The sequence below is a fragment of the Macaca nemestrina genome, chromosome 2, assembly GCF_043159975.1.
Source record: "Macaca nemestrina isolate mMacNem1 chromosome 2, mMacNem.hap1, whole genome shotgun sequence".
Classification (NCBI taxonomy): domain Eukaryota; kingdom Metazoa; phylum Chordata; class Mammalia; order Primates; family Cercopithecidae; genus Macaca; species Macaca nemestrina.
The window spans coordinates 119,751,060-119,764,922 of NC_092126.1; the positions used below are offsets into that span (position 1 = coordinate 119,751,060).

At 39.6% G+C, this 13,863-nt stretch overlaps 1 protein-coding gene across 17 annotated transcripts in view; it reads right to left on the bottom strand.

Annotated features, from left to right (window-relative positions):
• Positions 1-13,863, bottom strand: part of LOC105482397 (ELKS/RAB6-interacting/CAST family member 2) — a 981,466-nt gene that overhangs the window by 706,403 nt on the left and 261,200 nt on the right. The window lies entirely within an intron of this gene.

A 13,863-nucleotide genomic window follows, 5' to 3' on the forward strand; every position in this document is an offset into this window, starting at 1 on the left:
GAAAAGAAGCATATGAAAAACAATATACAGAGGACAAATTGAAATCTTGGAAATAGGAATTATGATACTATTTACAGTGGACGTGGGAGGACCATATGAGTGAAGGAAGGTACTTGATAAGTGCTGAGTGATATCTCAAAATAAGCTCACAGATTAACCTAAAGAACCACTTTGTGCAGAGGACCTGACAAGAGATATCTTTCATTGCTTTAGGAAAAAAACTAACAGGACAGGCGTGGTGGCTCACACCTGTAATCCCAGCACTTTGGGAGGCTGATGCGGGTGAATCACGAGGTCAGGAGTTCAAGACTAGCCTGGCCAAGATGGTGAAATCCCATCTCTACTAAAAATACAAAAAAAAAAAAAAGTTAGCCAGGCATGGTGGCAGGCACCTGTAATCCCAACTACTCAGGAGGCTGAGGCAGAGAATTGCTTGAACCCAGGAGGTAGAAGCTGCAGTGAGCCGAGATCGCACCACTGCACTCCAGCCTGGGCAACAGAACAAGACTCCGTCTCAAAAACAAAAAAACAAAAAAAACAATACAACTTTGAGTGCATTAGGTTGCTCTAAGTGCCATGAGGGCAGAGGTTGTTTGTCTTGCTCACAACAGAGTACTCTCATCTCCCAACATGGTACATGGTACACAGTAGGTATTCAAAAAATACTTGTGGGCTGGATGCATGATTTAATTTTACTTTTGCTCTACTATGTAAAGTCTCACTTTTATTAAAAGACATGCAAACATTTGTAATTCATTCTCCCAAAGTTTTTAATGTGACATAAACATTCAATGAGATGCATTTTTTTCTCTTTTTTTTTTTCTTTTTTTTTTTTTTTTTGTTTGAGACAGAATCTCACCCTGTCGCCAGGCTGGAGTGCAGTGACATGATCTCGGCTCACTGCAACCTCTGCCTCTCAGGTTCAAGTGATTCTCCTACCTCAGCCTCCTGAGTAGCTGGGATTACAGGCGCACACCACCATACCCAGCTACTTTTTGCATTTTTAGTGGAGACGGGGTTTCACCACGTTGGCCAGGATGGTCTCAATCTCTTGACCTCGTGATCCACCTGCCTCAGCCTCCCAAAGTGCTGGGATTACAGGCATGAGCCACCGTGCCCAGCCTGGATGCACATTTTCACAGTCACATCAATAAGATGCAAGATTGCCCCCCAAAAAGCCACTTATACTCAGCAAAAAAGTTTTTTTTTAACCATGGGACATGTGTGCTTGTCTGTCTGTCTGTCTGTCTCATTATAAAGTCACACGCTGGATTTAAGTTGTCTTTGAATTCTTTCTCTTCAAAAGTACTTTCACATAAACTCTTTTAACACTCCATAAAACTCTGCCCTTTCCTAACGTAACCACTTGCCTCATGTAGAATCTCAACTTCTTTAGACAAAAAGCAGACCCAGTCCTTACTATCTGCCACCCAGGCATCAACATCTCCTTCACTGAAGAAATTAGCAAGGAATATGATAACCAGGTTTCATCTGATTTTCTTTTTCAGGCCACGGATGACTAAATGCTTGATCAGAGCAAGCAGGACCCTGTGTTCCATAATCATGTGTCACAATACGTAAGATTGCTATGGAAATTTTCCTCATTAAGCCCGTCTGCAAATGTTTGTCCCCAAGTCCAGGGTGCTCTCTCAGAAAGAGGAGTATCTTTCTGCCAAATTGTTTTGGGTCACTGGAGTGCACTGCATTCTGAGCAGGACCCCAATTACTCCAGCATCTGATTAATGTCTGTCCAAACTCTTATCCCATAACAAGACCCTCTATAACTCAGCTAACCACCTAACAACCCACATCATTAGGGCCTATTATCTTTTATAATGTTGATTCTTGGTATCCAAGGGCTGTGGTTCAGACAAACTATTTAAAGGCATTAAAATAACAACCGTCTTGCCAGCTGTGGGCATGGCCACCAAAACTACCACCAGGTCACAAAACCAGATGCAACAGATGCCATAAAGAAGACTAAAAGGCAGAGGGAACACCCACTCAAGAAAACAAATCCACTTGTGTCCTACAGGAGAGCACTGGGCAGCAAATCCCAAGGTCTGGAGAATCAATAGCTGGTAAGAGAGATGGTAGCACTCCACATCCTTTGCCTGACCCTGCTGAGTTGCTCTCTGAAATTTTATTTCCTTTCTTGCCAAATTTCATCTTGAACAAGGCTTAAATTTATTAAATCTCAGACAAATTTTATCTCCTTTCTTCTGGCCGTAAGACCCAACACTACAGAAATCATATATGGGGTTTCTGATAGCAGCTGTTACTCACCGTTGTCCTTTCAAATTAACTTGTGACTGTAAGTTCATGATGGAATAAGTATCATTGTTGAGCGCTCTCTACTTAGGCATGGTTAAGCATTTTCCCTGTCCTTATAAAACTAACTTCTGTTTTACAAATGGGAACAGAGTCAGGGAATGTTCACTAACTTTCTCTAAGTCACACAGCCAAAAAACATACACATACACACACTCACATAAACACCAAGCCAGGGTTTGAACCCAGGTGTCTCTGACACCAGGATTCTTATCCATGCCTCCAAAGCTTTTGGGTCTTAGAATTTATTCCAGACATTTTCAATCAGTAGTTCCCAATTTTCCAAGGATGAAGACACCTTTCCAAATGACAAAACAACATTTCATAACTCAACATATGAAAAGCTTGGCATAGAGTCTGACACATACTGAACACCCAAGAAATGTTAGGTGAGTTGTCATCATAGCATTGTTACAAGGGACCACAGGATAGCAATTGTACTTTCAGGATGCATTGATAACTATGCTTATGAAATAATTAATTTTGTATCCATTATAAGAGTTACATTCATTTGAGACAAAAAGAGTACTCTGTGTGTATAAATATATGTAGGAGAGAACTACATGTGATTTGCTGAATACAAAAAATACTTGTAGCACATATAAATATGCAGACCTTATAAAACACACACATACCCCAGATGAGGAACTCCTCTTGAGGCCCCAACTTTTCACTGAGTGGTATTCCAGGACATTCCCTTAACTGTCCCCTTCATCCCATTTGTAAACAGTGTACCCATAGGATGCTGCACCTCTAAAGACACACGTTATGCATATCTTTACCTAATTTCACCATCTTTTCACATATTTAAGTTCTTGCCTAGGCAGGAATTTAAATAGATGCAACAAAGCTACCTATATAAATCAGCCCATCACTGAAATATAATAATTTCTCCCATAAGCCAATAATAATTCAATTAAATAATTAGAAGAGCTGGATGGAGATGAGCAAAATGAAGAGTGACTTTAAGGAGAGAGGTAAAGCATTTAGAATATGAGAAACATGAAGAGAGGAAGATTATCATTAGTTGCTGCTCTCACTGTTATTTTAATATGTTTGCTGTGGGCATCTTTATGATAATATTATGTCTATTTCAATTCAAAACTAGGGATTATTTTTAATAACACTTTCCCTAATTACAAGAGTAATATGATTTTTTAAATTAAAAAACACACAATAGTTTAGGGCAAAAAGTAATCACAATGCCCTTACCCACATATAGAGCTATTAACATTTTCATGTACTTTCACTCGGTCTCTTACCCATATATTTACTTTGTTTTCTAACTATTTATATATCTTTATATTTCTGTACTTACTAAAACTGGAATCATATGATATATAAAGCTTGGTTCTGCCTCTTTCATTTAGCATCATATATTGAGATATTTCCCATTAACTGTTCCTCAAAAACTTAAGTAATGGCATTAAAATATTCCATCTCACAGGCTTAAAGATAATTATCATTGTGATCCTTTACTATTATTTAGAAACATGAACATGGTAGAAGGGAACTTTTCACAAGAAGAAAAAAGTCTTTTAAAAATAACTTTTGGGGGACATGGTGGCTCACGCCTGTAATCCCAGCACTTTGGGAGGCTGAGGCGGGTGGATCACTTGAGGTCAGGAGTTCAAGACCAGCCTGGCCAAAATGATGAAACCCCGTCTCTACTAAAAATACAGAAAATTAGCTGGGCGTGGTTGTGGACACCTGTAATCCCAGCTGAAGCCTGAGAATTGCTTGAACCCAGGAGGCGGAGGTTGCAGTGAGCCGAGATCATGCCATTGCACTCCAGCCTGGGTGACAGAGCAAAACTCCATCTCAAAAATAATAATAACTTCTATGATGTCAAATGTAACTTGGTAAACAGCAAACAAAAGGATACATGTGACCTCCTCACCATGAGATTAAGGACCATATTTGTCTTATCTACTATATCTTCAAGGTCTAGGAGAGTCCCTGGTACAATGCATATTTATTTAAAGGCAGGAAAATACAGATGGCTAGGCATTGAAGTTTCAAGGTTATACTTAGAGAACTGCACACTTTGGGAGTCTAGAAAACTCTGTTCCCCAATCACTGTAAGCTGCCACTAGATGAAGTGGTGATCAGGAAGAAAAGACAGTAAAACATTATGTTTTCCTGTCTCATATATGGCATTTGTGTTAAGTGTAAACTGCTTCCATTTTGCAGGATGCAAACTAGCTGGCCACACAGCAAAGTCGACTGTAGTAATTTGATCCCCAAAATGCATGAAGAATTTATCAGATCCAGACAATGTGGGAATAAACTGACGCATCTTCAACCAGATTTTCCAATCAATCTTTTCTGGGACTAAGCTTGGGCAGGGTAGAATTTCCATGATTCATCCTATCAAATCATAAAGATGTCACAGGGCTGCCACCAGTGGACCATTAACTGTTGCCAGGAATATTACATTCATTCCTTCTGACTAAAAAGATGGCAGTTCTAACATTCATAGAGATATTTTGAACATTTATTTAAAAATAAGTTTTTTGCTCTCAATTTAGACAAAGTTCATTCTAGCTTTGCTCTTGCTTTGTTTACAGTTAAGTTCTGCTTTAGTCAACAGGTTAGGAATGTAGGACACCTGCTTGTTTTATTTATACTTGTCTCAAATTGTAGTTTTAAAACACTGTTTTGCCCTATCTTATGAATTTGCAGATTTAACAGCAAACACAAAGCCAACATATTATAAATCCCCAGTGTTCAGAGCAGTCAACAATAAGCAGCAATACCCGAAGAAGGGGGATTTGTGCTGCTCTTCACACTGAAGATCTTTCTTGTCCTCGGGCTGTGTCCTGGGGCTGCTAACTTCTCAGAAGTTAACTCAGTGGCAAAAGACATTTTGGTGCCTCATTAGACACAGGCAAAGGCTAGACTGTAAGCTCTCTAGCAGGAAAGAAAGTGCCTGGCTAGTGGTGCTGGGGTGAGGAGGTGCTCTACAGTCAAGGGGTCATCTATGAGATAAAGCAAGAAACGTCACAACTAGGCCAGGGAAAAATTCAGGCTGAGAAACTGTAGAATGGTCACAGCCTCAGGCACCAACTGCCTTAGGAACTTAGGCCCAGAAAATGAGAAATGAGAGGCCTAGTGGGTAGGCTGAGCCCCAGAGTCCATTTCACCCTCCATCCAGTTTCTACAGTATAGACACAGTCAAATCTGATCACTCCCCTCCTCTGCTTAAACCCTTCAAAGCCTCCTCAGTGCCCAATGGATCAAGTCCACGCATCTCAAGGCAGCACTTAAGGACTTTTTGCCATTCTGCCCAGCCTCCTTTCACACCACCCCCCTCCCTTTCTCACTAGTTTCAGATCACCACTGATTTGAGTGCCAGTGCATGACAGTGTCATTCATATCCTTCCTTGTCTTGAGTCTGCACCCCTGCTCCACCTCGCATCTATTTGCTCCTCCTCCCTCTATCTGGCCTGCTTCCCGACTCTATTCAGGCCTTCAAGATGCCTTGCTTGACCTCCCAGACTAGGCTGCCATCTCCTAATATACATCACACCTCTCATTAGTCACACTCCTTATTCTGGAAATTTCCTTTGAGGTGTCAGCCAGGCCAGTGGGAACAGGCAGGTTGGGACATTTCCTTAGCTGTTCCCTCTTAGACTACAAGCTCCATGAGGGTATAGACCACTTTTGTCGATTTATTGCTTTATTTCCAATGCCCAGCACACTGAGGAACATAGCCAGTGGTAAGGAAATATTCACTAAACAAGTGAACCCATAAACTGTTTCATTCCTTGTTCAAAGGGATTCAGAAAGAAGAGCATTGGGTCTTGCCCAAGTCCTCTCACAGGCAAGTAAAACAAGGGTCTGTCTGGGGACCCAGCCCCACCTTGGCTGCTGACTCTTAATTACAGAGAATAGTGTCAGTAAGCGCAAATAGCATCCTCCTCATTTTTAACCTATAGACAAGCACAGCAGTTTCAGGCTTCAGAAAATTCTCAAGTGAGTTGACCATGAAAAATACAACTGAAAATTTCATAAAGTCACGGCATTCAGTCCCTTCAGGCAGAGGAGCATTGCTTTGTGGCGTTGAGAGAACCACATTTCCCCTCTTACTTCGCCCTTGACAACATAATATAGTATAAAAATATATACTTTACACACAAACAAACCCCAAGCCAAAACCTTTAAAGTACTTTTATGATTAGCAGACATTTTCCCAATATCATCGGTGGGACATATGTAAACATATATTATAGTAAATTAAATTGCAAGTTAAACTCCTGATCTCATTTCTTCCTCCTAATTAACTGACAATAGTTCTCTTTTGTGCAAGAGCGAACTACCTGGGGGCTGATAAATCAGACACAAAGAAGAGAACTTGGCAAGGGATTCTAGTCAGTTGCTATGGAGATGTGCATTTGTGTTTCCTTTGATAAAAATTATTATCCACGGGAAAAACAATTTGTTGAGCCCATCTAATTGAAAAGAAGGAAACAGGCCAAAAATTGCAGAGTTTAATATTTATGACTCAAAATCTGCTTTTAAGCCTGGAGAATGCATATATAATAGGGATAAACTATTTTTACATAATTTAATTATTGCCTGATGGCATATTCTTGAGGGAATCCACATAGGTGTGCTTTGTACTACATACTACCTTTTATGCTCTAAAATGAATAATGCATCCACACTGTAGGTGTGGGCTTTTACTTTGTGCTTAAGTTACACTATCAGGCTTTCCTTAAGAAATTCCACAACTGAAGACTCAAAATTGAATTAAGCTAAGTAAACTGTCAAAGCCAAAAATCTCCATTAAATGCAGAAATGTTGGATAAACTGCTAGGCCTTTTCAGTAAATGTTATTTTGTTTATGTCTCATCTTTCAGATCTGCATGTTATAAAAACTGTAATATAAACATAAAATTATTTGACTAACTGTAGTCATCCCTGATATTCAATTAACATTTAATAGAAGATACCCTGTATCCACATTTGAACATCTGCAATATGACAACAAAGTTACATATACTGACACTTTAATCTTCACAGCAACCCTACAAATTAGAAGTTCCTAGCTCCATTTTACAGAAGTTGAAACAAAGAAACTAAAAGCTTAAACCATACTTTCTGAACAGGGGTGATATCATCACCATGGGGGCAAAAATTGATCCTTAGGGGGTGAAAACACCATAGATATTACAATAGTTGATAGAATTCCAAAGCTAAACCCTACTCTAAAATTTATCTCATTAGGTAGTACTCAAATTTAATATGATTTTTCAGCCAGAGCAATCAGACAAGAGAAAGAAATAAAGGGCATCCGAATTGGTAAAGAAGAAGTCAAACTGTCGCTGTTTGCTGATACATAACTGTATACCTAGAAAACCCTAAAGACTCATCCAAAAAGCTCCTAGAACTGGTAAATTAATTCAATAAAGTTTCAGGATACAAAATCAATGTACACAAATCTGTTGCCCTGCTATACACCAACAGCAACCAAGCTGAGAATCAAATCAAGAACTCAACCCCTTTTATAATAGCTGTGAAAAATTAAAATAAAATACTTAGGAATACACTTAAGCAAGGAGGTGGAAGACCTCTACAAGGAAAACTACAAAACACTGCTGAAAGAAATTATAGACAGCATAAACAAATGGAAACATATCCCATGCTCATGGATGGGTAGAGTCAATATTGTGATTGATTCTACACAATAGCAATCTACAAATTCAGTGCAATTCCCATCAAAATACTACCATCATTCTTCACAGAACTAGAAAAAAAAATCCTAAAATTCATATGGAACCAAAAAAGAGCCCACATAGCCAAAGCAAGACTAAGCAAAAAGAACAAATCTGGAGGCATTACATTACCTGACTTCAAACTATTCTATAAGGCCATAGTCACCAAAACAGCATGGCACTGGTATAAAATCAGGCATATAGACCAATGGAACAGAATAGAGAACCCCGAAATAAAGCCAAATACTTAGAGCCAACTTATCTTTGACAAAGCAAACAAAAACATAAAGTGCGGAAAGAACACCCTATTCAACAAATGGTGATAGGATAATTGCAAGCCACATGTAGAAGAATGAAACTGGATCCTCATCTCTCACCTTATACAAAAATCAGCTCAAGATGGATCAAAGACTTAAATCTGAAACCATAAACATCCTAGAAGATAACATTGGAAAAACCTTTCTAGACATTGGCTTAGGCAAAGACTTCATGACCAAGAACCCAAAAGCAAACTCAACAAAAACAAAGATAAATAGATGGGACTCAATTAAACTAAAAAGCTTCTGTACAACAAAAGTAACAAAGTAAACAGAGAACAGAGTAAACAGAGAACCCACAGAGTAGGAGAAAAAATTTCAAAATCTATACATCTGACAAGGGACTAATTTTAAGAATCTACAAGGAACTCAGACAAATCAGCAGGAAAAAACATAATCCCATCAGAAAGTAGGCTAAGGACATGCATAGACTATTTTCAAAAGAAGATATATAAATGGCCAACAAACATATGAAAAAAAAAAATGCTCAACATCACTACTGATCAGGGAAACGCAAATCAAAACCACAATGTCATACCACCTTACTCTTGCAAGAATGACCATAATCAAAAAATCAAAAAAAAAAAAAATGTTGGCGTGGATGTGGTAAAAAAGGAACACTTCTACATTGTTGGTAGGAATGTAAACTAATACAACCACTATAGAAAACAGTGTGGAGATTTCTTAAATAACTAAAAGTAGATCTACCATTTGATCCAGCAATGCCACTCCTGGCTATATACCCAGAGGAAAATAAGTCATTATATGAAAAAGCTACTTGCACACACGTTTCTAGAGGCACAATTCGCAATTGCAGAAATATGGAACCAGCCCAAATGCCCATCAATCAATCAGTGGATAAGAAAATATGGTGTGTATATGTGTGTGTGTGTGTATATATGTGTGTGTGTATGCCAAAATATGGTATATACATACATATATATATACACACACACACGCACACACACACACACCATGGAATACTACTCAGCCATGAAAAGCAACAACATAATGGCATTTGCAGCAACCTGGATGGAACTGGAGGCCATTATTCTAAGTGAAGTAACTCAGGAATGGAAAAACAAACATCAACAAACATTGTATGTTCTCACTCATAAGTAGGAGCTAAGCTATGAGGACACAAAGGCATAAGAATGATACAATAGGCTTTAGGGACTTGGGGGAAAGGGTGGGAGGGAGGCCAGGGAAAAAAGACTACACATTGGATACAGTGTACACTGCTTAGGTGATGGATGCACCAGAATCTCAGAAATCACCACTAAAGAACATATTCATGTAATCAAACACCACCTGTTCCCCCAAAACCTATTGAAATTTAAGAAAATAAAATAAATTTGATATGATTTTTCTTCTTAGGTGGGACAGTAATGAAAAAGAAGACTGAGAAAACCTGGCCTAACCTCCAGCAAGTGATGGAGCGATTCATTTACTTTTTAAACAGACATGTGGGGAATGTCTATGAACTACACACTGTGCAGGGGCTAGGTGTATACTGGTGAACAAAACAGGTATGTATCCTGAGGTTCCCAAAGCTTCTAGCCTCAAGAGGGACACAAATGTAAACCAAATAACCACACAAGCAAAGATACTATTGAAAATCATGAACTCTGCTCTGATAGAAAAAGAGAGTAAACAGGTCAGAAACTGCCTGTTTACAGGTGTGACTTTAGGCTGAGAATTGAAGGACAAGAAGGCTCAAGTGTGAAAAAAAAGCAGGGTTGGGGGGAAAGAGTGTTGGACTCAGAGAACTCACCAGAAAGCCATGCTGCCTTGGAAACCAAGGAATTAAGAGAGGAGCTGCTGCCTACTCCCAGAGATATTGTTACTTCAATGGCTTAGTGGCCAAAGACTGAGCTCTAGGTTCAAATTACAACTTTACTCCTGATAAGTTTGGGCAATTTTTTTCATCTCACTGGGCCTCCCATTTTGGCATTCATAAAATAACAATAGCATTGCCTACGTGTTGCTGTTGAGGGATTAAAATGAAAATTGTGTAAATGCATTGCATATGATAAAAGCATAATAAATTGGTTGTCTACAATGGTTGTTTATCATTATCATAAATAGATTAATATGAGAAACAAAAGCAGATGCCTCTGAACAGCAAAGGGACTGGGTCTGGCCTCCAGTCACAGTATCAGTAATTGCCTACTGTTTATCCCCTACACCACCTTAAACCGTGATTATAGGGCTGTATGCAGATAAGACCAGCAGCACACACAGGGACTTCTGAATCATGATTATTTCGATGTGTTATAATCAGACACTATCCTCAGGTTCTGTTACATCATACCATTCTGCATTTCCCAAAAGATTTTCCAATATTCTGATGCCATGAAATGCTTTATTTAAAAAACAGGTTACACAGAAAAATGGTTTTGGAAACACTGCCTACAACCAGGGTTTTTGTTGCACGCCAAAACTTGGCTGACTGAAGCAGAAATGTATTGAAAGGTTACAGGGCAGCTCACGGGATCATTGAGAGGGATGGATAATCAGGATGAGATGTCTCTCAGCTGACTCAAGCCCAAAGCACAACACAAAAGCTGTCTCATCACTCAGCAATGCCCCTGCAGCTGGCATGCCTGTTACAACCATCTCCAGCACTGACCACTGGACAGTACCGCTGGCTCCACTGCAATTGTCCCCTGGAGCCTGTGTGCTTCAGACTTCACCATTGCCACAGAGAATATCACTAGCTGCTGTTCAAATTTCTAGACTAACACATCTGACTGGCAGAGCCAAGGTCATGGGCTCAAGAGATGGTTGTCTGGGAAGTTGGGAAGTATACATCTGGTATTTTCTACTTATTTGGTGGGAGTCAAGTTCTGCTTCCTACTAAGACTCTTAAGGTCGAGAATTCTCTCCACCAACTACAGAAAGGAGATTCTGATACTGAAAAAAAGAAAAAAAAGACGAATGTGTATTATATCAATGGGCTCCAAATGTTTTGATCAGGTACTCTTATCAATAAAAATAATTGAGTATGCACTCTTAGTATATGTGCACATATTTCTAAGTTAAATATATATATAATACTCTAATACTATGATAGATGAGGCAACCTGATAGAAGTCCCACACATAAACATCTGTTAGAGATACACAGTGAAGTAAGGAATTTCAAAATCTATAATTTGAAAATTAGATTATAGATTTTTACAGCTATTACGATGATTCTCTTTTTCTCTCTGCTTTTTGTCAGGCTAACATTAGGTACTGACTAAGCATTAGCCAAGTGTCAATAATGCAGAAGCCACCCACTTCGGCAAAACTGGGAATTGAATTCAAACAATGTTATTCTTCTGGCTGTGGTTATAGAAGTCAAGAGATATTATTTCAGAGTCTACAAAAGTTATCAGCTCACCAAAAAAAAAAAACCAGTAATTATTGCTCATTGACTTTATTTATGCAGCATTCCCTGTAGAATAATAATAGATGCTTTACACAGAGTCCTGCACAGCCACCTTGCAACCTCCTATAGAAGAGAATACTGAGGGCAGGTTATGAACTTGCCCAAAGCCACACTCAATTCCAAGGCATACTACCTACCTCCATGTAAACATCCTGTCATTTCTGCATAAAATCTAAAAAGCATTTCAAAATTCCTGAAACAATCTACACAACAGTACAATGAGAAGCTCTGTCATCTTCTGATTAAAAAATAAAAACTGGCCGGGCGCGGTGGCTTAAGCCTGTAATCCCAGCACTTTGGGAGGCCGAGACGGGTAGATCACGAGGTCAGGAGATCAAGACCATCCTGGCTAACACGGTGAAACCCCGTCTCTACTAAAAAATACAAAAATTAGCCGGGCGAGGTGGTGGGCGCCTGTAGTCCCAGCTACTTGGGAGGCTGAGGCAGGAGAATGGCGTGAACCTGGCAGGCGGAGCTTGCAGTGAGCTGAGATCCAGCCACTGCACTCCAGCCTGGGCAACAGAGCGAGACTCCATCTCAAAAAAAAAAATAAAAATAAAAAAAAATAAAAACTGAGGATACAAGAAATCATTGATGATTCAGATAATTCACTAGTTGGTGCAAGAAGAGATACCATTTTACTGTCAGGTACTGTCAAGAGTATATTAAAATGTTTTTAGTAATCAAAGGCAATGCTACTAGCAACATAGGACTTCAGATACTGAAAATTACTGAGGGTACTATGTCCATATGAAAATTATTGGTGCTGAGGAAGGCAGATAGTATGAGATATACTGGTTGGAAGGACAGAGCAGGTTAAGGTTATAGATTATATCTGCTATTTGTGAGAAAAGTACACAATGTACAGCTTGAACCCAGGTACCAGAGTTCTCTAAGCCCCATCCACACTACATTCCTCTTAGTTTCCCATGCAAACAATTTCTGTTTTTCCCTGACCTTCTGCAGAGAATGCTCCCCTGCATGAAACACCATGGACACACGACCACCACCACCTCCTGTTCCCCCATCATCCATTGGCCAACTGTTATTCTTCCCTCAGTTCTCAACTACAACATCATTTGCTTGGGGAGGCCTTGCCTGACTGTTTAAAATAAGCTTGGGTGCCCTTGCATACCACTGCCCAAAATGCTCTGTCTTTCCCCTTTCTGAACCGTCTAATCATAAGTACTTATCTAATTGTTGGCTCCCCGAGAATGGAAGGTCAGAGGATAGCCACCATGTAGATCTTTAGCAATGAATATACTCCATACCTCCCCCATAGTAAATGTTCGACAAATATTGAATAGATGAATGAATGATAAATGCTGTACAACTGCTATAGCTACATGCAAAATACATCATAGTCATCTTGTTTCTATGGGTCACAAAACCATACAAAAGCCTCCTGGCCACGACATGTGAAATGGAAAAAAGGATACCTCTAGACAGACTCCCTCAAGCCTGGCAGAGCTTCAGGCAATGCCTATATCTTTCCTCCATCCATTCCCAGAAGAAGTTGGCTTTGTATTGAGACCATCATACTTGTCTTTTCCCTCTATCTCCTCAGGGAGCAGCCATCCCCAGCAGGGTGCCTCTTGTCATGCCAGGAATGAACACAGACTGTGCCACCACAGACCAAGCTCAGAGAGAAGAATTTAACCAGTTCCCTCCCAAAAACAGGGCAGCTGACCATGTCTGTAGACAAATGCAGCTCGGTGGAATCTGGACTGTCCTCACCTCTTCACGTTCCATTTTTCAAAGGAATCTTTGTGTTTAAAATGAACATTTTGAAAACCAGGAATAGAGCATCCAAGTAAGTCAGTATGAATGATCCCATTTGAGGAGATTCCTTTGCTGAAGAGCAAAGCTGGCTGGCATTGTGGTGGGACCTCTGCTAACCACTGTCCCCATTTCACACCACACCGATTGAATTATGCCTCTTAGATGGAAAAATATTTTACCCAAAACCAAGATGGCACATAAATTGAAGGCAATATATGCAAGAAAGTGGAAGCCACATTTGTCAAATGCAGAGAGGACAAATTAATAAAAGGACAACA